Source organism: Hyperolius riggenbachi, chromosome 9 (genome assembly GCF_040937935.1).
Source record: "Hyperolius riggenbachi isolate aHypRig1 chromosome 9, aHypRig1.pri, whole genome shotgun sequence".
Lineage (NCBI taxonomy): Eukaryota > Metazoa > Chordata > Amphibia > Anura > Hyperoliidae > Hyperolius > Hyperolius riggenbachi.
The window spans coordinates 247,767,963-247,792,759 of record NC_090654.1 but is presented as its reverse complement, the minus strand read 5'-3'; the positions used below and the strand labels follow the sequence as shown (position 1 = coordinate 247,792,759).

The 24,797-nt window shown below is 46.0% G+C and overlaps 1 long non-coding RNA gene across 2 annotated transcripts in view; it reads left to right on the top strand.

Moving 5' to 3' along the window:
- LOC137531994 (uncharacterized) overlaps positions 1–24,797 on the top strand; it is a 58,165-nt gene that overhangs the window by 23,461 nt on the left and 9,907 nt on the right. For both annotated transcript variants that reach the window (XR_011023833.1, XR_011023832.1), the window contains exon 3: positions 15,522–15,707. This is a non-coding gene — a long non-coding RNA (uncharacterized lncRNA). The remainder of the gene's footprint in view (positions 1–15,521; positions 15,708–24,797) is intronic.

The following is a 24,797-nucleotide window of genomic DNA, read 5'->3' as shown; positions in this document are numbered from 1 at the left end:
CCTAATCCAGGCAGGACACAGGAGGCAGCACCACACTCTATGCTACACAGCGGAGCCTTACCTAATCCAGGCAGGACACAGGAGGCAGCACCACACTCTATGCTACACACAGTGGAGCCTTACCTAATATAGGCAGGACACAGGAGGCAGCACCACACTCTATGCTACACACAGCGGAGTCTTACCTAATCTAGGCAGGACACAGGAGGCAGCACCACACTCTATGCTACACACAACGGAGTGTTACCTAATCCGGGCAGGACACAGGAGGCATCAGTGCACTCTATGCTACACACAGCGGAGCCTTACCTAATCCAGGCAGGACACAGGAAGCAGCACCACACTCTATGCTACACACAGCGGAGTGTTACCTAATCCGGGCAGAACACAGGAGGCAGCACTACACTCTATGCTACACACAGCGGAGCCTTACCTAATCCAGGCAGGACACAGGAGGCAGCACTGCACTCTGCTACACACAGCGGAGCCTTACCTAATCCAGGCAGGACACAGGAGGCAGCACCGCTCTCTATGCTACACACAGCGGAGCCTTACCTAATCCAGGCAGGACACAGGAGGCAGCCCCACCCTCTATGCTACACACAGCGGAGTCTTACCTAATCCAGGCAGGACAAGAGGCAGCACCACACTCTATGCTACACACAGCGGAGTCTTACCTAATCCAGGCAGGACACAGGAGGCAGCACTGCACTCTGCTACACACAGCGGAGTTTTACCTAATCCAGGCAGGACACAGGAGGCAGCACCGCACTCTATGCTACACACAGCGGAGTCTCACCTAATCCAGGCAGGACACAGGAGGCAGCACCACACTCTATGCTACACACAGCGGAGTCTTACCTAATCCAGGCAGGACACAGGAGGCAGCACCACACTCTATGCTACACAGCGGAGCCTTACCTAATCCAGGCAGGACACAGGAGGCAGCACCACACTCTATGCTACACACAGTGGAGCCTTACCTAATATAGGCAGGACACAGGAGGCAGCACCACACTCTATGCTACACACAGCGGAGTCTTACCTAATCTAGGCAGGACACAGGAGGCAGCACCACACTCTATGCTACACACAACGGAGTGTTACCTAATCCGGGCAGGACACAGGAGGCATCAGTGCACTCTATGCTACACACAGCGGAGCCTTACCTAATCCAGGCAGGACACAGGAGGCAGCACCACACTCTATGCTACACACAGCGGAGTGTTACCTAATCCGGGCAGAACACAGGAGGCAGCACTACACTCTATGCTACACACAGCGGAGCCTTACCTAATCCAGGCAGGACACAGGAGGCAGCACCACACTCTATGCTACACACAGCGGAGTCTTACCTAATCCAGGCAGGACACAGGAGGCAGCACCACACTCTATGCTACACACAGCGGAGTGTTACCTAATCCGGGCAGAACACAGGAGGCAGCACTACACTCTATGCTACACACAGCGGAGCCTTACCTAATCCAGGCAGGACACAGGAGGCAGCACCACACTCTATGCTACACACAGCGGAGTCTTACCTAATCCAGGCAGGACACAGGAGGCAGCACTGCACTCTGCTACACACAGCGGAGTTTTACCTAATCCAGGCAGGACACAGGAGGCAGCACCGCACTCTATGCTACACACAGCGGAGTCTCACCTAATCCAGGCAGGACACAGGAGGCAGCACCACACTCTATGCTACACACAGCGGAGTCTTACCTAATCCAGGCAGGACACAGGAGGCAGCACCACACTCTATGCTACACAGCGGAGCCTTACCTAATCCAGGCAGGACACAGGAGGCAGCACCGCACTCTATGCTACACACAGCGGAGTCTTACCAAATCCAGGCAGGACACAGGAGGCAGCACCACACTCTATGCTACACACAGCGGAGTCTTACCTAATCCAGGCAGGACACAGGAGGCAGCACCACACTCTATGCTACACACAGCGGAGTGTTACCTAATCCGGGCAGAACACAGGAGGCAGCACTACACTCTATGCTACACACAGCGGAGCCTTACCTAATCCAGGCAGGACACAGGAGGCAGCACCACACTCTATGCTACACACAGCGGAGTCTTACCTAATCCAGGCAGGACACAGGAGGCAGCACCACACTCTATGCTACACACAGCGGAGTGTTACCTAATCCGGGCAGAACACAGGAGGCAGCACTACACTCTATGCTACACACAGCGGAGCCTTACCTAATCCAGGCAGGACACAGGAGGCAGCACCACACTCTATGCTACACACAGCGGAGCCTTACCTAATCCGGGCAGAACACAGGAGGCAGCACTACACTCTATGCTACACACAGCGGAGCCTTACCTAATCCAGGCAGGACACAGGAGGCAGCACCGCACTCTATGCTACACACAGCGGAGTCTTACCAAATCCAGGCAGGACACAGGAGGCAGCACCACACTCTATGCTACACACAGCGGAGTCTTACCTAATCCAGGCAGGACACAGGAGGCAGCACCACACTCTATGCTACACACAGCGGAGTGTTACCTAATCCGGGCAGAACACAGGAGGCAGCACTACACTCTATGCTACACACAGCGGAGCCTTACCTAATCCAGGCAGGACACAGGAGGGAGCACCGCACTCTATGCTACACACAGCGGAGTCTTACCTAATGCAGGCAGGACAAAGGAGGCAGCACTGCACTCTATGCTACACACAGCAGAGTATTACCTAATCCAGGCAGGACACAGGAGGGAGCACCGCACTCTATACTACACACAGCAGAGTGTTACCTAATCCAGGCAGGACACAGGAGGCAGCACCACACTCTATGCTACACACAGCTGAGTCTTACCTAATCCAGGCAGGGCACAGGAGGCAGCACCACACTCTATGCTACACACAGCGGGGTGTTACCTAATCCAGGCAGGACACAGGAGGCAGCAGCACACAGGAGGCAAATTAGCCCCATACCCATGGGTCATCGTAGCTGGAGGGGGGAGGAGACACCTTAGGGGTCCTGTAGAAGCCCTTGGGCGATGGCTCGCTTTATCTCTATGGAAGTGTCGGCCCTGGCCTCAATTTATTATCATTAAGTCACAATATTTTACTAAAACATTAGACGTCTTTAGAAGATTATGAAATCATGCTTATGAGATCGAGTTCAGCATCGTACAACCGGTAATATTTTCCTTGGCTAAGCTCTCTTTTTTTCTGTTACCTATCTGGGTGGCTACTTGAGTGTAGCCGTTTGAATAAGCAGTGTGATTGTTTGGTAAGAGAATGGCTGGGGCAGAAGTGCACTCTCCTGCCGTAATTTATCGTCCCAGCCTCTCCAGGCCAAAAAGAGAAAGATTATAGATTATTCTCGGCCATTAATCCCCCCTGGCTGGCATCTGTCCTTGTTTTCTTTAGAACATATACAAACGTGCTGATAATAGTTAAAGAAATAAGATCTACGATTCCTCTGCGTTTTACAAGAAACGAGACACTTTACCTTTTATGGGGTGTTTGAAGGTTTCTGCCTCTCTTATACGTGTAACCTTAACCCCCAGCTTGATAGATTTTTATGTCTGGACGCTCAATGCCACGTGCAGGCCTGATAATCATTCCTCATCCTTTCTACTTTTTTATATATTTATTTTTTTACATTTTCTGCTGAACTGTTTTAGTAAAGCATTTCATTAAACTGAATGTTGTTTCTGTATGATCCATTGTGTAATTTAAGGACCACTGTCTTGAAAAGCTTAAAATTTAAAGAGACACTGAAGCAAAAAAATAAAATAAAAATTATGATATAAGGAATTAATTGTGTAGTACGGATAATTACTAGAACATTAGTAACAAAGAAAATATTCTTATATTTTTATTTCCAGTTATATAGTTTTTTTTATAACATTGTAAACTACAAATATTAGAGAATGATGCAATCATTGCATCGTTCTCTAATATTTGCAGTATACACACTACTCAGCATTCTAAATGATTTTACAGAGCAGGCCAGTGAACTTTTGAACTGTCCTTTGGAGAGAAAAAGAAAATAGTCACGGACAGTTGAGATAATAAGCTGCAGAAGACAGAGCTCTCTGTGACTTTGAAAGTCGTGGAGCTCAATGGCTCTTTTGCACAGATAACAACTGGAGTTTCTTAAAGAGACACTGAAGCGAAAAAAAAAATTATGATATTATGATTTGTATGTGTAGTACAGATAAGAAATAAAACATTAAGATCAGATACATCAGTCTAATTGTTTCCAGTACAGGAAGAGTTAAGAAACTCCAGTTGTTATCTCTATGCAAACAAGCCATTAACTCTCCGACTAAGTTTTAGTCGTGGAGAGGGCTGTTATCTGACTTTTATTATCTCCACTGTTCCTGAATTTTTTTACTTTTTCTCTGCTAGAGGAGAGGTCATTACTTCACAGACTGCTCTGAAAGACTCATTTTGAATGCTGAGTGTTGTGTAATCTGCACATATAGAATGCTGCTATGTTAGAAAAAACACTATATACCTGAAAATAAAAGTATGAGAATATTTTCTTTGCTGCTAATCTTCTAGTAATTATTCATAGTACACAACCAATTCACTATATCATATTTTTTTTCGCTTCAGTGTCTCTTTAACTCTTCCTGTGCTGAAAACAATATTAGACTTATGTCTCTGCTCCAATGTTTTATTTCTTAAGCCCCCCCATACACACGCTCAACAGTGGTCTTTTATGCAGCACGATTATCAAACAACTTTTGTTGTGAAACAAGTTGAAACAACCAAAACAAAGTTGCTTGCTATTGTTCAAACAACTGATAAGACTGATAAGACGACAATCCAACTGTTGGATTGACATCTTATCAGTCTTATCAGTTATGTGAACAATTGCAAGCAACTTTTTTTGGTTGTCTCACAACAAAAGTTGTTTGATAATTGTGCTGCATAAGATCGCTGTTGAGCGTGTGTATGGGGCCTACAGTACACATACAAATCATTATATCATACATTTTTTTTGCTTCAGTGTCTCTTTAAAATATATGCAAACACATACAGGTAAGAAGCATGTTTATTCCAGAGTAAAATGAGCCATAAATTACTTTTCTCCTATGTTATTGTCACTTAGAGTAAGTAGTATAAATCTGACAGATTTTGGGCTAGTCCATCTCTCCATAGAGAATTTTCAGCATGTCCTTTATTCTTTATAAAGACATACCTTGAAGAAGATTTACACAAAGATGCAGACCAGCCTTCCTGCTCGCTGCACACTTTTTTTTTTGGCAGTTGGGAGGAGCAACTGCCATTCACTAAGTGCTTTTGAAAGTAAAGAAAACCCTGAGAATCCCCATGAGGAGATGGGCTAGTCCAAAACCTATCGGTTCTGTCAGATTTCTACTACTTGCTGTAAGTCACAGCAACATAGGAGAAAACTAATTTATGGCTCATTTTACCTTGCAAGAAACGTACTTCTTATTTATATGTGTTTTCACATATTTTACATTTTAAGATTTTCGCAACAGTGGTCCTTTAAGGACCAAATCCAGCAAATCATTTTATTATGGTTTTTGTATAACACAGACAGGCATAGAGGAAACAGGAATATCATTTACGTGTGGAAATTTGCGGGACCCAAAATTCTGCGGCGCCTACAATATTTTATCTTTTTGCAACAGCAGATTTGCAGCGGGGGCATGCGGTTAAGGTTAGGCACCAGCAAGGGGGTTTGCGTAGCGGACCCTTTAAGATTACGTGTCGGGAAGGGGGTTTGCGCTGGGGGAGGGGTTAAGGTTAGGCATCAGTATGGGGGGTTGCGTGGGGGGGGCGGTTAAGGTTAGGCGTTAGGTGGTTTGTGTGGGGGGGAGGGCCTTTAGGGTTAGGAGTCAGGGAGGGGGTTTTGTGTGGGAGGGCCTTTAAGGTTAGGCGTCAGGAAGGGGGTTTGTGTGTGGAGGGGAGGGCCTTTAAGGTTAGGAGTCAGGGATGGGGGTTTGTGTGGGGGGGCCTTTAAGGTTAGGCATCAGGAAGTGGGGTTTGTGTGTGTGGTGGGGGAGGGCCTTTAAGGTCAGGAGTCAGGGAGGGGATTTTGTGTGTGTGTGTGTGTGTGTGTGGGGGGGCCTTTGAGGTTAGGCGTCAGAAAGGGGGTTTGCTCTGGAGGAGGTTAAGGTTAGGCATCAGGAAAGAAGGGTCTTAGGGTTAGGTGTCAGAGACTGTGGTTAGGGTGAGGCATTGGAGGGGGGAGAGTTCTGTGTGAGAGTAGGGTTAGGTTTAGCTGTAGTAAAATAGCGGCATAATTTTACTATATTTTACTAATGAAAATTACCACTGTAAAATAGTAGAATATTGGTAAATGTTAACAATATTCTACTTTCCTGGCAACTTCATTTCACAAACCTTTCTGGGGTTTTTATTGCTATCTGTGTTCCTGTCTGGCAGAATTTCACTCATGGCCTAACTTTATTGGTAGAGGAATACTGACTGTGTGTGGCTTTTTTCAACTGCCAAGCACGCAGTATCTCCCTCTGTGCGTAGAACTCTCATCAAATAAACATTCTGTACAGATCACCTGCCAGAACTAAATATGTCACCCCCAGTTCAGAATGTAAATCAGGGAGTGGAAAGATTTGACAATGGTCAAACACTGATTAAATGATCTATAAATTAATATTGTAAACAATAAGCAATTTTATTAATTACATTATTTTCACTACAGTTCCTCTTTAACTGGGAACGGGTCTTATCTCCCCACCTGCATTTATTTATTTTGTTTGTATTTATTTATTTAAGTATTTATATAGCGCTGCCATATTACGCAGCGCTGTACAGAGTATATTGTCTTGTCACTAACTGTCCCTCAGAGGGGCTCACAATCTAGTCCCTAGGATAGTCATATGTCTATGTATATATCATGTAATGCATGTAGCATAGTCTAGGGCCAATTTTAAGGGGGAAGCCAATTAACGTATCTATATGTTTTTGGGATGTGGGAGGAAACCGGAGTGCCCGGAGGAAACCCACACAGACACAGGGAGAACATACAAACTCCTTGCAGATGTTGACCTGGCTGGGATTTACAGTGATTGCCTAAGTGGTACCCCACCACACTTGTCATTTCAGCTGTCAAAGTTTTCCCTCCCCCTCTCACCTTTTTGTATTCAATTTACATTGCATAGCAGTCTGTCATACTTATACTTAATGGGCCTGATTCACTAAACCGGGATAACTGATATCACGGTTGCGCTAGCGTTTTATTTTTGCACGCAAATGCAAATTTTCGAGCAAAAATGTGGCGATTTTTCGCATGCAAATTCGCGATGACGCTCGAAAAACGTAGCGCAAAACGCTAGCAGGACCGTGATGATATCAGTTATCATGGTTTAGTGAATCAAGCCCAATAATGTGTAATTTTACGTTGCACCTTTCTGTGCGGGTCTTGTTTCTGTAATGGTGCCCATACATGGTAAAAAAAAAAATTTAATCAGAAAATTTGGTTCGATTATCTCATTAGATCGAATATAAAGATTTTTCCAACATGTCCGATCAGATTTTTATTGAAAAAAATGGGATATAAAAAAATGCTCAAGAAAAAAAAAGATATTTTTTTTCTACTTTTATTCAGTTTGATGGTTTTAGTCAAATAAACGGGAAAATCCAACGTTTTTATTGTACAGTGTGTGGGCACCTAAGAGTTACCATTATGAAATGATGCCATTTGTCATTGAAATTTACTTTGAGCAACAGAACTGTCAGTGCTCTAAAAATCATCAACATACTTGAGGCACGCCTCCAGACTGGCTAATTAGTCAGGGGAAACTTTGGCACACCTCTCACTTGAAATTGTTTACAATATTGATTTATAGATCATTTAGGCCCCGTTCACACTTACGTTTTGCCATGCAAACGGACCGGATCCTGATCGGATCAGGACCTGATCCGGATCCGGTCTGTTTGCATCAGGCATGCATCAGGCTGCCATCCGGATCCGTGGGCAAAAAATAGTGAAATTTAAAGAAAAAAATGTTGGGTTCAGCAGAAGGTGCACCTGGTGCACCTGTAGAATCAGGTTCCTCCGCTGTAGGCCTCACCTCCACCTCGGACATTCTGCCAAAACAGCTCCAGCACGTCTGTTACTGCTGCTCCACTCCAGACATGCTTGGCCCATGTGTCCCCATCCGAAATGGCCGCTTGGATACGCATAGGAAGTGGGGTAGAACGTCAGGTGTTTGTAGGCAGTGTGTTCTGTGCCTTCTGTTCCCCATTGGTTTCTGTGTTCCGGATGGTGCAGTCAGGCTCCGGTCCGGGTGCGTGGGCCGGAGATCCGGACCCAAAAAATAGCGCATGTTGGAAAAGTGTCCGGAGTCCAGATCCAGTCCGTACTGTACGGAACGTACGTATGTGAACGTCCGCATAGCCTTTGCATTGCTATGCGGAACGTACGTTCCGTTTGTACAGTATACGGTCCGGATCCGATCAGGCGGATCCTCACAGGGAACGCTAATGTGAACCGAGCCTTAGTCAGTGTTTGCCCATAGTAAAATCTTTCCCTTCCCTGATTTACATTCTGAAATGTATCAATGGTGATGACATCTTTAGTTCTGCCAGGTGATCTGTACAGAATGCTTGTTACTGAGAGTTCTCTGCACAGAGGGAGATATTGCTTGCTTGGCAGTTGTAAAAAGCCGTTATTTCCAACAATGCATAAAGGTTCACAGATAGCATTAGCAAACTGTCAGGACCATGGTTATGACATCACACTGTGGGAGGGGTTTCACCATAATCAGGCACACTGACACCCCTGATGATCTATTTGAGAAAAGGTAAATATTTCTCATGGGAAAGGAGGTATCAGCTACTGAATGGGATGAAGTTCAATTATTGGTTAAAGTTCCATCTTAAAATTTACACAGCAGCACTCATCAGACGATGCTTATCTATTCACCCATCTTCTGCCAGTCGATCACCACCATTTCTGTGAGACCAAAACTTTAAACCTATCAAAATGTGATATGGACACTGACCTCTGACAAAACCAACAGAGCTTTGAATTTAAAGGGCCTCTTCATCAAAGGCTGGTTACTGTGTGAATAGCTAGTTCACACGATAATCAGCCATTTAATTATTTATGAATATACAGAGGCAGCCTGCATGTGCCTCTATGAAGTAAATACTCCAAACCCGCTCTTCACCTTTGTTTTAAGCTGGCAAATCACATCACAATAACAATTCAACTTTTTATGTATTAACTTTGATCTGTTACTGATGTCTCTAGTACAAGTAACGGAATTTAGAAAGGAACTGTAACCAAGGATTGAATTTTGACCGCATCAGCAGCTGATACCTGCTTTCCCATGATACATCTTTACCTTTTCTTGAATAGATCATTAGGGGGAGGGTCTGTATGGCTGATATTGTCTAGATACTCCTCCCACAGTATGATGTCGGGACCTAGGTCTTGACAATTTCCTGTTTCCTGTCTGTGAACCTTGTTGCATTGTGGGAAATAACAGCTGTTTCCAACTGCTAAGCAATTAGTATCTGCATATGTATATCTATAAAAAACAACATTTCAGCCTATTGCATTGTAATTTTTTAGGTTGTGTGGTTATAGATAATTGCAGTGGTGTACCTACCATAAGGCTGCAGGTGCTCACAGCACCGGGTGTAGCCATGGCTAGGGGTGCTGCTGTGATGCTCAGCCACTGTGTTCTTCCACCTGGGACCTTTTTTTTATAGTTTGGACAACATTCTGGAAAATAGCAGCCATTAGTAGCCATGTGCACTGGCTGCTGTAATACCAGAGTGCCCTGGACTATTGAATATTTATCCTGATCAGAGTAATTAATCAAGAATGCGGCACAGTCTGCTGTTGCAGAAGCCAGTGATGCAGGTGCTGACTCTTTTCCCAGCTCCCCCTCCCATACTGTTGTCTTCCCCTATGACCCTTTCCTCTTTTCAGATTTTAGTAGCTTCTTTTAACAGCATGTCTCTGCCAAACAGCACTGGTGATGTCTGCAGTTCTGGTGAGAGGTCTTCCTGCCATTTCTCCTCTTCCACCAGGCTCTCTATCTTGTGCCTCTACTTCTTTATCCCCCCCCCTCCTTCTATGCACCCCCCTCTTTCGTATGTCCCCCTTTTCTGACTGTCCTCAGAGGAGTTCACAATCTAATCTTACCATAGTCATAGTCTAATGTCATACCATATTATTATTGTGTACTTATATAGCACTGACATCTTCTGCAGCACTGTATAGAGTACAGAGTTCCATAACAGTTAGCTCATCATCCTGATGACTCCTTTTCCCCTAAAATCCCCCCAAATTTGCAGTGACACGCTCGGCGCTCCAGCCCGTCTACCCTCACTCTGTAAATAATCAGCACCACCAGGTATCAAATTCCCTAGGTTCGCCACTGGATAATGGTAGTTGGTGCTGTCTGTTTTTTTTTTTTTTTCCATGCCTGCCAGTAGAAAAGGTGATGACATGCAGGCTGATTGTGGATCAAACAACATGAACAAATGGCATGGGTAATATCAATCATTTCTTGATCTCTCTTCTGTTTTTCAACTTCTCACTTTGCAATGTATTGGTTTATTTTTTTCCCCGTTGAATTCTGCAGGAAGTCACAGATGTGCCAGCCTTTGTTATCTTCACAGCCATGTTCTGATGGGAGTGGACAATCCCTGAGACTCCCTTTGCCACATCACTTATTGCTGTGCATCATGTGATACAGAGAACCAGGAAGTAGACAGAGAAAGCACAGAAACTCCCTCATCAGTGTGCGCGTTGTGCAGGAAAAGCTTCTTTCCTTAGTGAATACTAGGGATGGGACGACGAATCCGGCGAATCCACGAATCCCTCGAATATTAGGAAATATTCGAGATTCGTGGACTCGAATCCCGACGCCATTTTCCGTTCGCCGAATCCCGACGCTGCATCACCGCGCATCCGCCGCTTCCCCCGCTCGCAATTGTCCTCCTCCCGCTCCCCGCAGCCTCCTCCGCTCGCCCGCCGCATAAATAAGAGGAAGCAGCCTCTCACCTCCAGCGTGGAGCCCGGAGCGGCAGACCTCCTGCAGACTTTCTCATTCCCCCTAGTGACCGGCTCTTACTACGCGTCATCAGTAAGAGCCGGTCCAGTGGCCACTAGGGGGAACTAGGAAGTGAAGGGAGAAGGCTGGCACTCCGGGCTCCACGCTGATGCTGGAGGTGAGAGGCTGCTTCTCCTTATGTATGCAGGGGGACGAGCGGAGGAGGCTGCGGGGGGTGGGAGAAGGATATGTGCCACCCATAAGAAGCCCCCATAGCCTGCTATCTATACTGAAGCCCCCATACGAAGCCCCCCATAGCCTGCTATCTATACTGAAGCCTCCCATAGCCTGCTACCTATACTAAAGCCCCCATAGCCTGCTATCTATACTGAAGCCCCCCATACTGAAGCCCCCCATAGCCTGCTACCTATGCTAAAGCCCCCCATAGCCTGCTAACTATGCTGAAGCCCCCCATAGCCTGCTACCTATACTGAAGCCCCCATAGCCTGTTACCTATACTAAAGCCCCCATAGCCTGCTAACTATACTGAAGCCCCCCACACTGAAGCCCCCCATAGCCTGCTACCTATACTAAAGCCCCCCATAGCCTGCTAACTATGCTGAAGCCCCCCATAGCCTGCTACCTATACTGAAGCCCCCCATAGCCTGCTACCTATACTGAAGCCCCCCATAGCCTGCTACCTATACTGAAGCCCCCCATACTGAAGCCCCCCCATAGCCTGCTACCTATACTGAAGCCCCCCATAGCCTGCTACCTATACTGAAGCCCCCCATAGCCTGATACCTATACTGAAGCCCCCCATAGCCTGCTACCTATACTGAAGCCCCCCATACTGAAGCCCCCCCATAGCCTGCTACCTATACTGAAGCCCCCCATAGCCTGCTACCTATACTGAAGCCCCCCATAGCCTGTTACCTATACTGAAGCACCCCCATAGCCTGCTAACTATACTGAAGCCCCCCATAGCCTGCTACCTATACTGAAGCCCCCCATAGCCTGTTACCTATACTGAAGAACCCCCATAGCCTGCTACCTATACTGAAGCCCCCCATAGCCTGTTACCTATACTGAAGCCCCCCCATAGCTTGCTACCTATACTGAAGGCCCCTATACCCTGCTACCTATACTGAAGGCCCCTATACCCTGCTACCTATACTGAAGCCCCCTATACTGTGCTACCTATACTGAAGCCCCCTATACTCTGCTACCTATACTGAAGGCCCCTATACCCTGCTGCCTATACTGAAGGCCCCTATACTCTGCTACCTATACTGAAGCCCCCTATACTCTGCTACCTATACTGAAGGCCCCTATACCCTGCTGCCTATACTGAAGCCGCCTATACTCTGCTACCTATACTGAAGGCCCCTATACCCTGCTGCCTATACTGAAGACCCCTATACCCTGCTGACTATACTGAAGGCCACTATACCCGGCTGCCTATACTGAGGACTCCTATACCCTGCTGACTATACTGAAGGCCCCTATACTCTGCTACCTATACTGAAGGCCCCTATACTCTGCTACCTATACTGAAGCCCCCTATACTCTGCTACCTATACTGAAGGCCCCTATACCCTGCTGCCTATACTGAAGACCCCTATACCCTGCTGCCTATACTGAAGCCCCCTATACTCTGCTACCTATACTGAAGGCCCCTATACCCTGCTGCCTATACTGAAGTCCCCTATACCCTGCTGACTATACTGAAGGCCACTATACCCGGCTGCCTATAATGAAGCCCCCTATACTCTGCTACCTATGCTGAAGGCCCCTATACCCTGCTGCCTATACTGAAGCCCCCTATACCCTGCTGACTATACTGAAGGCCACTATACCCTGCTGCCTATACTGAAGACCCCTATACCCTGCTGACTATACTGAAGGCCACTATACCCGGCTGCCTATAATGAAGGCCACTATACCCTGCTGACTATACTGAAGGCCCCTATACCCTGCTACCTATACTGAAGCCCCCTATACTCTGCTGCCTATACTGAAGGCCACTATACCCTGCAACCTATACTGAAGGCCCCTATACCTTGCTACCTATACTGAAGGTCCCTATACCTTGCAACCTATAGTGAAGTCCCCTATACCTTGCTTGCTATACTGAAGACACCTTTACCTAGCTACCTATAGTGCGGGCAACTATTCCATGGATCGCACAATTCTTATGTGCAGGATTCGTTAGATTCGGGATTCGAAAGGTTCGAGATATTCGAGAACCTTTTTAGATTCGGATCCGAATTCGGATTCGAAGAAATTGTGGATTCGTCCCATCCCTAGTGAATACACTAAAGTTTGCTCCCAAAGTGCTGTGAATTTTAACAAAGAAATGAAGAGATGTTCTGACAGCTGTTAACAAACTAAACAAATATGATGATTTTTAGCTGTATCAAAGCTTGTAATTGAAACTGGGCACAACACTGCCAGTACCTCACACATATTCTGAAATTGTCAAAGCAAGACCAAATGAAAAGAACAGAAAGAAGTAATATTTTTTACGTGATACAGGGGAGTCTGGGAAGATACTAGGAGAGTGATTCAGTCCAACATGGTAGTGGTTCAAAAACAAACGATCGCCGCGGGTGGCGTATATCGTGAAACACGGCTTAACAAATTTTTGTTAAACTATGTTGTGTAAAGTCTTTACATTTCCAAGTAAATTCAAGAAAAGGAGCCAATCTAGGTCAAAATAGGTATACCAAGTAATCAGAACCTCTCACACATGTGGTGCAAAAAATCAAGAATAAATTTTATTCAACAATCCAATAAAACATTAATATCTCCCAATTCAAACCAATAGTCATTGGTATTCCAAACCCATACAATAAATAAATAAATACTATATCAAAAAATGTCCATCATTTGTAAGCATACACAGCAGGCTGCCAGATCCAATATTGTGCAAAAAAGTGCAAAAAATGCAGAGTTGCATATGCACGCAGCCCCTGCATGCAATGCACACATAGGTGTGGTTATATATGTTTAGTGATATATGTATGAATTGCTATAAGTGTTTTACTTCATGTAATTTTTTGGCACTGAGTCACTTTATTGTAGTGTTATTGTGGACACTTCTATATATAGTTATATATATATCACCCTCACGTTTTTTTACTCAGCATTTTTTTGCACATGTATGTGGATCATACTGACAGTGTTTGACAAACTTTGATCACAGAACTATTTTTTGCACTTTTTTGCACAATATTAGATCTGGCAGCCTACTGTGTACGCTTACAAATGATGGACAATTTTTGATAAAGTATTTATTTATTTATTGTATGGGTTTGGGATACCAATGACTATTGGTTTGAATTGGGAGATTTTAATGCTTTTATCATGTTTTATTGGATTGTTGAATAAAATTTATTCTTGATTTTTTGCACCACATGTGTGCGAAGTTCTGATTACTTGGTATACCTATTTTGACCTAGATTGGCTCCTTTTCTTGTATTTAGTTGTTGCATACTAGCCAATAGGGCCATATACTTTGTGCAGCTTATTATACCAGACCCCAGGGTCTAAATCACTTTTTTTTAATTAAGAAAGTCTTTACATTTCGTCCAATACCTAACTAACCTAACGCTGCACCTCCCAACACCAAAATCCTCTCCTATACTCACCTGTGAGGTTCTTCACTTTTTGGGTTACGTAACTCCACCATATGGCAAGACAGTGCATGCTGTCAAAGCTCCTCCTCCCTTACAACTTTGTGTGGTACATCCCAAGCACCCCCACATTCCTGTGTCCAGTTGAGACCACACAGGTGCTCCTTTGTATAGTGGAGGGAGGTCATTGGCTGTAATAGCCTCACCATCCAATCAGCATCAAAGTGAGGGGGTGTGTGGTATGAAGGTCATGCTCCTTCTCGGGCATTTATGAAATAAGGCCAAGAGGAAAAAATGGGCTCCCATTTTTGTTGATAAAATTATCGTAAATGTCTACCGATATTCTTCGTTTTTAAAGTGTAAATAGTGTAAATTGTTTTGTAATAAAATATTGGTATATATTAACAATATTTTACTACAACTTAACCTAACCCTACTCTCACACAGGACTCCCCCTTCCTGACGTCTAACCCTAATACCCTCCATCCTGACGCCTAACCCTAAAACCCCCCTTCCTGGCGCCTAACCCTAAAACCCCCCTTCTTGGCTCATAACCATAAAACCCTAATTCCCAACCTTATAATATTGATAGCGAGACATTTCAAAACTATAACATTAAAAAATGAATAATTTATAAATACTAAACAATAAAAATGTCAAATACTATAACGTTGTAACTTTTAAAACGATAACAAATTTCAAAAACTATAACGTTGTACTTTTTTAAACGATAACAAATGTCAAAAACTATAACTGTAATTTTTTAAAATGATAAAAATGTTCAAAAACTATAACGTTGTGATTTGTAAAATTATACATTTCAAAAACTGAAGTGTTTTAATTTTGAAAACAAAAATGATTGTGCGCCTAATCTTCTGCTTTGGGTCCCTTATAGCCATAGCCAATACTTCCATTAGCCGCGGGCACCCAAATTTCGTGCTCTGCTTCTCGGATGTCACCAAAAGAGGCCAACTCACTGCATTGCTGTGCCTGCCTGACACTAGAAGGAGAAAGACACAAGACCAAAAGTTTGAGTGTGACATCATTACTGGAACTTAAGGTGTTCAAGTGAATAAAACAGGTATGTGTGTGTGTGGGGGGGGGGGGGGGGGGGGGCTGTGGGAAGAAGCCCCGCCTATAGGGTTAATAAGAGGTGGTGGGAATGCTGGGGACTAAATTCTATCCGAGTCTGAAAAATAAGAAAGATTTGGCTGAAGTTCAACAGTCAGATGTGTGTAGCTTGTTCTTCATGTTGGGATCCACCCTTTAAATCATTGTGTGACTTATTTCCAAGCGCCAGTATAAAGGAACACTAATGATGTCACCATAGCAAATGATCAAAATATACATTTTCATTTTCTGAAGAACGTCACAACCTGATGAAATTTGTTTGCTCTAGGTGATATGAGATGATGATAAGTTAAATGAAGGTGTGGAAAGGGCTTGTCTTCTGTTTAAAGTGAAGCCGTAGGCAGCAAAACATATAAGAAACCACAGTGCAAGATCACAGCAGCCATCCTATGGTACCATGACAAATGTATGTTAAAGAGACACTGAAGCGGGAAAAAAAAATGATGATATAATGAATTGGTTGCGTAGTACGGATAATTACTAAAACATTAGTAGCAAAGAAAATATTCTCATATTTTTATTTTCTTAAAGGGAAGGTTCAGGGACAATGAAAAAAAAAATCCAAATCCACTTACCTGGGGCTTCCTCCAGCCCGTGGCAGGCAGGAGGTGCCCTTGGCGCCGCTCCGCAGGCTCCCAGTGGTCTCCGGTGGCTGACCCGACCTGGCCAGGCCGGCGGCCAGGTCGGGCTTCTTCTGCGCTCCATTATGCGTGTCACGCTGGCGCGCTGACGTCATCGGACGTCCTCCAGGCTGTACTGCGCAGGAAGAGCCTGCGCAGTACAGCCCGGAGGACGTCCGATGATGTCAGCGCGCCGGCGTGACACGCATAATGGAGCGCAGAAGAAGCCCGACCTGGCCGCCGGCCTGGCCAGGTCGGGTCGGCCACCGGAGACCACCGTGAGCCTGCGGTGCAGCGCCGAGGGCACCTCCTGCCTGCCACGGGCTAGCCCCAGGTAAGTGGAAGCGGATTTTTTATTTTTTTTTATTGTCCCTGAACCTTCCCTTTAACGCTTCCTGTACTGGAATCAATATTAGACTTATGTTTCTGCTCTTAATGTTTTATTTTTTAGCTGTACTACACAAACAAATCATTATATCATTTTTTTTTTTTTTTTGCTTCAGTGTCTCTTTAAAGAGAACCTGAACGGAAAATAAAAAGTCAAAATAACCATACAGAGGTCATACTTACCTTACCTTCTGTGTAGTGTACTACTCAATCTCTTTCTCCTCTCCTGTGTCCCATTTGTCCACTGTGATCAATGGATTTCTCCGTCCTCCATTTTAAAAATGGCCATCACCCCAAAACAGCTTCCTGGTCAGCACACTGTTAAACTGTAATATCACCCACTTGAGCAATAGGTAAACATGGACATTACCTTGCACATTCAGTTTTAACTGACAGCCGCTGATATATAACTGACAGCCACTGGCATATTTCAGTTCTGACAAAATCTTATCAGAACTGGAAGGGATCACTGTAAGAAGAAAATGGTGAGCTTCTGAGAGGAACTGACAGCGAGGTAAGTATGTAATATTCATTTGCAGTTACGTCATGTGCTTATTTTAAATAATTTTCCTCGCTTCAGGTTCCCTTTAACTATCTGCATCTGTACTGCTTCCCCCATAGTCCTGCAAATTTATTATGCAAATACAGGCTCTCTCAAAAACTCTGTATGAAAAGAGCCCAGATAGATGTATGGGATATCATTTCAAGGAACAGTACTAGGAATTTCATTAACCACCATTTGGGAATAACTAAAATCATGCACCCCCTTCCCCACCACAAAACTTTGGTAAGTCCATGCTTCCCTACCATCCTGCACAGTGGGGACAGCAGCGGGATCTAGGGAGGCGGGGTCACTAGGGGAGCAGCAGCGGGATCTAGGGAGGCGGGGTCACTAGGGGAGCAGCAGTGGCCACAGCGCGTCATCCTCCACTTTTGAGGCTAAGCGGCTGGCTGCCCGCTGACATGCGAGTTTTACCCATACACTTGTGAGTATAACTTTGAATTTCTGAATAAATCATCCCTTTGAATAATGCACTATGGTGCGCTCCATTTGTTTTTAGTTTCTTACCTCTATGGACATGGGTGCTACTTTCCCTATGTTATACCAGTGGTCACTGTAATAGTTCATTGTAATTGTTATGCATTGAGTGCTTCCAGTGGGGGTTGGTTGCAAAAGGGGAGGTGACATTTTACAAATCTTATGCAGCAAAGACATTTTAGGAATTTTTACTTAAAAAAATTAGATAGCCAGAGTGGGATGTGTCTACTTTGCCATTTACTGGTTTGCTATTTATTCACAAGGTTTTTGTTTTTTTGTATGACTCTAGGTATAACGTATTGTGGGATTCTATGTTATATTTCCTATTACCTGATGTTTAATCTGTGGTGTGAATGGTGTAAAATTTGTAAAGAAAAGTCTTCTAGAGGCCCTTGGCCCTCCTTGCAACCAGCAATCCACTATCCAAAGGCTCTGCTTCCCAGTTCCTGCTTTGCTTCCCTTACTTCAGATGAATTATAGGAAGCATTTTGTCCACCTCTTTATTTACTTCTAGACCTTTCTTTCTTTCTTTCTTTCTTTCTTTCTTTCTTTCTTTCTTTCTTTCTTTCTTTCTTTCTTTCTTTCTCTCTTTCTTTCTTTCTCTCTCTCTCTCTCTCCCTCCCTCCTTCCTTCCTTCCTTCCTTCCGGCCATTTTTTTTTCTTGTGTTCTGTCTTAAAGGATCCACTTGACGTGCCAAATCCAGTAGCAGGGCCGGCCTTAGGTTTCACAGCGCCCTGAGCGTATCCAGATTTTGGTGCCCCCCCAGACTCCGACTCCCAAATCCTCAGTTTATAAAACCACGACTCCGACTCCGGGTGCCCAAAATTGCTCCGACTCCGACTCCACAGCCCTGGCTACTAGACTTGTATATGTAGGCAGATCCTCCACTTTAGTATATATATATGCTGCCTATATATACTAAAGGGGGGATCTGCCTACATTTACAAAACAAGTAGCCTTTACACACTAAGGGGGATCTGCCTATAAATACACTAAAGGGGGGATCGATCTGCCTACATATACAAGACTAGCAGCCTATATACACGAGGGGGGGATCTGCCTATTATAGGCAACTCCCCCCCCCCCAAGTGTATATAGGCTGCTAGTCTTGTATATGTAGGCAGATCCCCCCTTTAGGGTATATATAGTCAGATCCCCCCTTAGTGTGTGTATATATATATATACATACAGCTGATCCCCCTCAGTGTATATATAGTGTATTAGGCTGCAAGTTTCCCCTTTAGTTAGGCAGCAGATTAGCAACCTCCCCCCCCCCCCCCCATCAAGCATAGAATAGGAGGGAGCCTTACTTTGGTGGTCACTTGGGGAGCATGAGAGGAGATGGCCGGGTCTCATCTCTCACGCAGGACTCAGGAGGACAGTCACAGGGCAGGGTAGCTGCCGGCACACGTGCTGCGTGCTTTAGCGCTCCTGGCTGGCTCCATCCATCCTATCAGGGGGGCCAAGCGCCGGGCGGAGTCTCGCACTGACTCCAAGAGGCAGCGCCGCAGCAGTTGCTGGTCTTCGCCCCCATCACCCCCAGCGGCACCAGGGGGCGGAGCCGGAGGGAGACAGACGCACTAGACCAAGCAGTCGCCGCAGCCGCTGCAGCACAAAATTAATATGCGGCCAGGGCGGCAGGAGCGCGGCGCCCCCCCCTGGGAGCCGGCGGCCGGTGCCCTGAGAGATCGCTCCGGTCGCACAGGTCAAAGGCCGGCCCTGTCCAGTAAATCCTTCCACCTTCTATACATCAAAACGAAAAATTATCTTCACTTCAAGTGAGCTTCAAATTAAGGAAACAATAGTTCCCTTCATAAGCTCACTTGAAGTAAAGATCATTTTTTTAAATTAAGTGCCTAATGTATTAAAGCCAGGGGCACGCTAGCCCTATTTTGGGTGGGCCCGTGCCCCCAATCTGTCCTGGGGTGCCACGGATCTCCCGGCCGCCGCTGCCCCGCTCTGCCCCTCTCCGCTCCGCTGTCCCCGCTGCCATTCAGACCTCGATCAGCGCCGGGCGACCAGATAGAGCGGGCGCTAGGACCTAGCGGACACCGCTAATATGCGGAAGTGACATCACTTCCGCATATTTGTGCCCGGCGCCCGCTCTATCTGGTCGGGTCGCCCGCTGACCCTGAGGTCTGACGCGGCAAGGTAGGTGGGGTGGGGAGCGCGCCTGTCACTCACTACCTAACGGGGGTCCCTCTCACTCACTACCTAACAGGGGTCCCTGTCACTCACTCACTACCTAACGGGGGTCCCTGCGGTCACTCACTACCTAACGGGGGTCCCTGCTGTCACTCACTATTTAACTGGGGGTCCCTGCTGTCACTCACTATTTAACTGGGGGTCCCTGCTGTCACTTACTACCTAACGGGGGTCCCTGCTGTCACTCACTACCTAATGGGGGTCCCTGCTGTCACTCACTATTTAACTGGGGGTCCCTGCTGTCACTCACTACCTAACGGGGGTCCCTGCTGTCACTCACTATTTAACTGGGGGTCCCTGCTGTCACTCACTACCTAACGGGGGTCCCTGCTGTCACTCACTACCTAACGGGGGTCCCTGCTGTCACTCACTATTTAACTGGGGGTCCCTGCTGTCACTCACTACCTAACGGGGGTCCCTGCTGTCACTATTTAACTGGGGGCCCCTGCTGTCACTCACTACCTAACGGGGGTCCCTGCTGTCACTCACTACCTAACGGGGGTCCCTGCTGTCACTCACTACCCAACTGGGGGTCTCTGTCACTCACTACCTAACGGGGGTCCCTGCTGTCACTCACTACCTAACGGGGGTCCCTGCTGTCACTCACTATCTAAATGGGGGTCCCTGCTGTCACTCACTATCTAAACGGGGATCCCTTCTGTCACTATTTAACTGGGGGTCCCTGCTGTCACTATCTAAACGGGGGTCCCTGCTGTCACTCACTATTTAACTGGGGGTCCCTGCTGTCACTCACTACCCAACTGGGGGGTGCCTGTCACTACCTAACTGGGGGGTGCCTGTCACTGCCTACACTGGGGGGCTCCTGTCACTGCCTACACTGGGGGGCTCCTGTCACTAACTGAACTGGGGGGCTCCTGTCACTACCTAAACTGGTGTACTCCTGGCGCTACCTTAACTAGGGGGCACCTGTCGCTACCTAAACTATCCAGGCCAGCCAGCCCAGCATCACCACCAGCCAACCAGCCCAGAATCACTATCAAAAAGGCCACAGCATCACCACCAGTCAGGCCAGAATTTACTTCAACCAGCCAAGCACAGCCCAGTATCACTGCCAGCCAACCCAGCCACAACATCAGCCACAGCATCACTGCCAGCCAGGCCACAGCATCACTGCCAGGCCTTTCAGCTCACACATCATCCTCAATCCAGCCAAAAACAGTATTGCCAGGTACAGCAGCCAGTAGAGGAGAATTCAGAAGCCAGGTGAGAGGTGTCTACCATATTAAGGGGGCATTCTGCCTATTTATGTGAAATGCTGTCTATTTATGTGCCTCATGACTGCTGAATTTGTCTTGTTGGGGGCCTCATGATTGCTGAATTTGTCTTGTTGAGGGCCTCAAGATTGCTGAATTTGTCTTGTTGAGGGCCTCAAGATTGCCAAGATTGCTGAATTTGTCTTATTGGGTGCAACATGATTTGTTGGGGGCCTCATGATTGCTGAATTTGTCTTGTTGGGGGCCTCACGCTTGCTGACTTTGTCATGTTGGGGGCCTCATGATTGCTGAATTTGTCTTGTTGGGGGCCTCATGATTTCTGAATTTGTCTTGATAGGGGCCTCATGATTCCTGAATTTGTCTTGTTGGGGGTCACATGATTGCTAACTGCGAGACTATGGGAAAAGCTGAATCATCATCATGGGCCAAGGCCGTGAAGGGCATCAAAGGAAGGGGTGTGAATATTGGGGGGGGGGCATCAAGGTTTTGCTGCAGGCCCCCATGAATTCTAGTTATGCCACTGCATGCAGTATTCAAAACTCGCGCATGCACAGTTCAAAATTACTTGTTCACCACCTGGTGAACTTCCAGGAGTGGGGTGGGGTGGGGGATTAGTAATGGCCCAGGCAGCAGTGGTGACCCTACAACAAACAGCATGAAGACATTCAGATATACTGTAGGTGTTCTTGCCCAACAGGCATTCAAAATTAAAAGTTGTGGCAGGCTTCATGTGTGCTTTAATAATTCTGCCATTTCATTCTTATTTGTAATTCTGTAGCCATAATAATTCAAAAAGAGAAAATAAGGTATCACGCACCTCCTAAATTGTCCAAGTTTACTTTATTTGTTGCTATGTAAAACACAGGAAAACACATGTGAAATTATTGCATGCGTTTAACACTATATATACATTACTTTGTTAAGATCAATTAAAAACAAATATTATGACTGCAAGCCTGTGCAGGCCAAGATATGCTATGCAGCTCCCCCACAGATAAGATGGAGCACGAAATCTCTCCAGGGAGGTTATTTAGTTCATTTGCTGTAATGGAAGCCAATGAACTCCTTAGCATATACAAAATCACCTTAAAAAGTCTATTATACTTTTGGCTGAAAGTTCTTATTGGGCAGAGCTTAGAAACCTCATGAGTTTTTACACCAAAATCTTACACTTACTCTGTAGCCATCGCGCCATCATGCGCTGATACATAGATTCACTTCATTATTTACCTTTTAAAACTTTACTTTGTACCTTAAAGAGAAACTCCAACCAAGAATTGAACTGTATCCTAATCAGTAGCTGATACCCCCTTTTACATGAGAAATATATTGCTTTTCACAAACAGACCATCAGGGGGCGCTGTATGACTGATTTTGTGCTGAAACCCCTCCCACAAGAAGCTCTGGGACCGCGGTACTTTTGGCAGTTTGTTACAATGTAACAAGGTTCACAGACAGGAATTAGCTGTTTACAGCTGTCTCTAACAGCCAAAACAGCTAGCAGCAGCTACATAACCTGCCCACAGTAAAAATGTCACCATGTAATAAATGTCAGAATGTAAATCAGGGAGAGGAAAGATTTTACAATGAGCAAACACTGACTAAATCATTTATAAATCATTATTGTAAAAATTAAGCACTTTTTTTATTGCATTATTTTCACTGGAGTTCCTCTTTAACCACTTCACCACTGAGGGGTTTTACCCCTAGAGCACCAGAGCAATTTTCACCTTTCAGCGCTCCTTCCATTCATTCGTCTATAACTTTATTATTACTTATCACAATGAAATGAACTATATCTTGTTTTTTTCGCCACCAATTAGGCTTTCTTTAGGTGGGACATTATGCCAAGAACTATTTTATTCTAAATGTGTTTTAATGGGAAAATAGGAAAAAATGTGGGAACAAATTCATTATTTTTCATTTTTCTGCCATTATAGTTTTTAAATAATGAATGCTACTGTAATTAAAACCCATGAAATGTATTTGTGTAATGATTGTGGAATCGTCTCCGTGGTCAGCGCACCAGACGTGCGCTGACGCGGCGGATTTCCTCCACAAGCGTATTATTGCGGACACCCAGGCTAGGTGCTATGCACCCGCAGAGGGCAATTCCCACCGGCAGATGGCGCTGTGGAGTGCAGGCGAACACAGCCGCTGCACAGCCACAGATGCCAAATGGGAATTGTACAGATCCGGGACAAGGTACAATCAGGCAGGGCTGGATAGCCCACAGGGAACAGAGCAAAAGGACAGAACCAATGTGTGCCCACCAAATTAGTCGCCACCCAGCGACGGCGAACACACAACGGCGGAAACGAAGTAGGAAACGCAATCGCAAGAATGGCGATTGCCAATAGCGACACAAGACTGAGCAGGACAGAGCACAAGGGTAGCAAAGGCACAGCAAATCATACAAAGAGAAAGATAAGGAAAATAACAAAAACGCTAGCTGAACGCGAACACCGCACTCATTCGCAACAGTGCACGCGTTCGTGCGCGGTCTCCGCGTGTTACGCACAACAGAGACAAGCACGCCTAACTAACCAAAGACAGACAAACACGAAACAGAGAACGCGAGCGCTTGCTTAACGGTTACCTCACCGAGCCTACAGCAAGCGTTTCGAATCAGACAAGACAGACAAACGTGAAACAGGAACTAGGCAGAAAGGATCCACCGCTCTTCCGTCAGAGCAAGTGTGATCCAAGCAGAAACACAGATCAGAACGATCCACAGCCGCTACCGCTAGCGGTTAGTGCGATTCAGGAAGACAGATCAGAAGGATCCACAGCACTAGCGAAAAGTGGCTAGCGCGATCCAGGTACAGAGTAGCAGAACAGAAGGATCCCCAGCGCTAGCGAAAAGTGGCTAGCGCGATCCCAGAAGACAGAACAGAAGGATCCCCAGCGCTAGCGAAAAGTGGCTAGCGCGATCCAGGTACAGAGTAGCAGAACAGAAGGATCCCCAGCGCTAGCGAAAAGTGGCTAGCGCGATCCCAGAAGACAGAACAGAAGGATCCCCAGCGCTAGCGAAAAGTGGCTAGCGTGATCCCAGAAGACAGAACAGAAGGATCCACAGCACTAGCTCAAAGAGACTAGTGCGATCCAGAGAAGATAATAACAGAACAGAAGGGCCTACCAGAAGCAACCGCTGCTCTGGTTAGCACCCCACAGACAGACAGAACAGGCAATACAAATAATACAATCCTAACTAGACTAGGGAATCTGCCTAGCGCAGTCCCACGAATAACTCTAAACTAATCTTCAACGAGAAGTAGCATGGCTGACACTCACTAGGAGTGTATACTACAAACCCTGAAGGAATGACCAGCAAAGGACTGTGGGTAATCCCAACCTTTATACTGCCAGTCATCACAGGAGGCAGGTAGGGGATTTGCATAACGAATGTATGCAAATTCCTCAGCAGCAAGCTGCAGAACTGACAAAAGGTCTCTCTTAAAGAGACCTGCAGAATGCAGACGTGAACAGTGGTCAAAACGCTGCCTGTCTGCACAGGCAGCTGAGCAGATTCTCACAGTACCCCCCCTTCTAG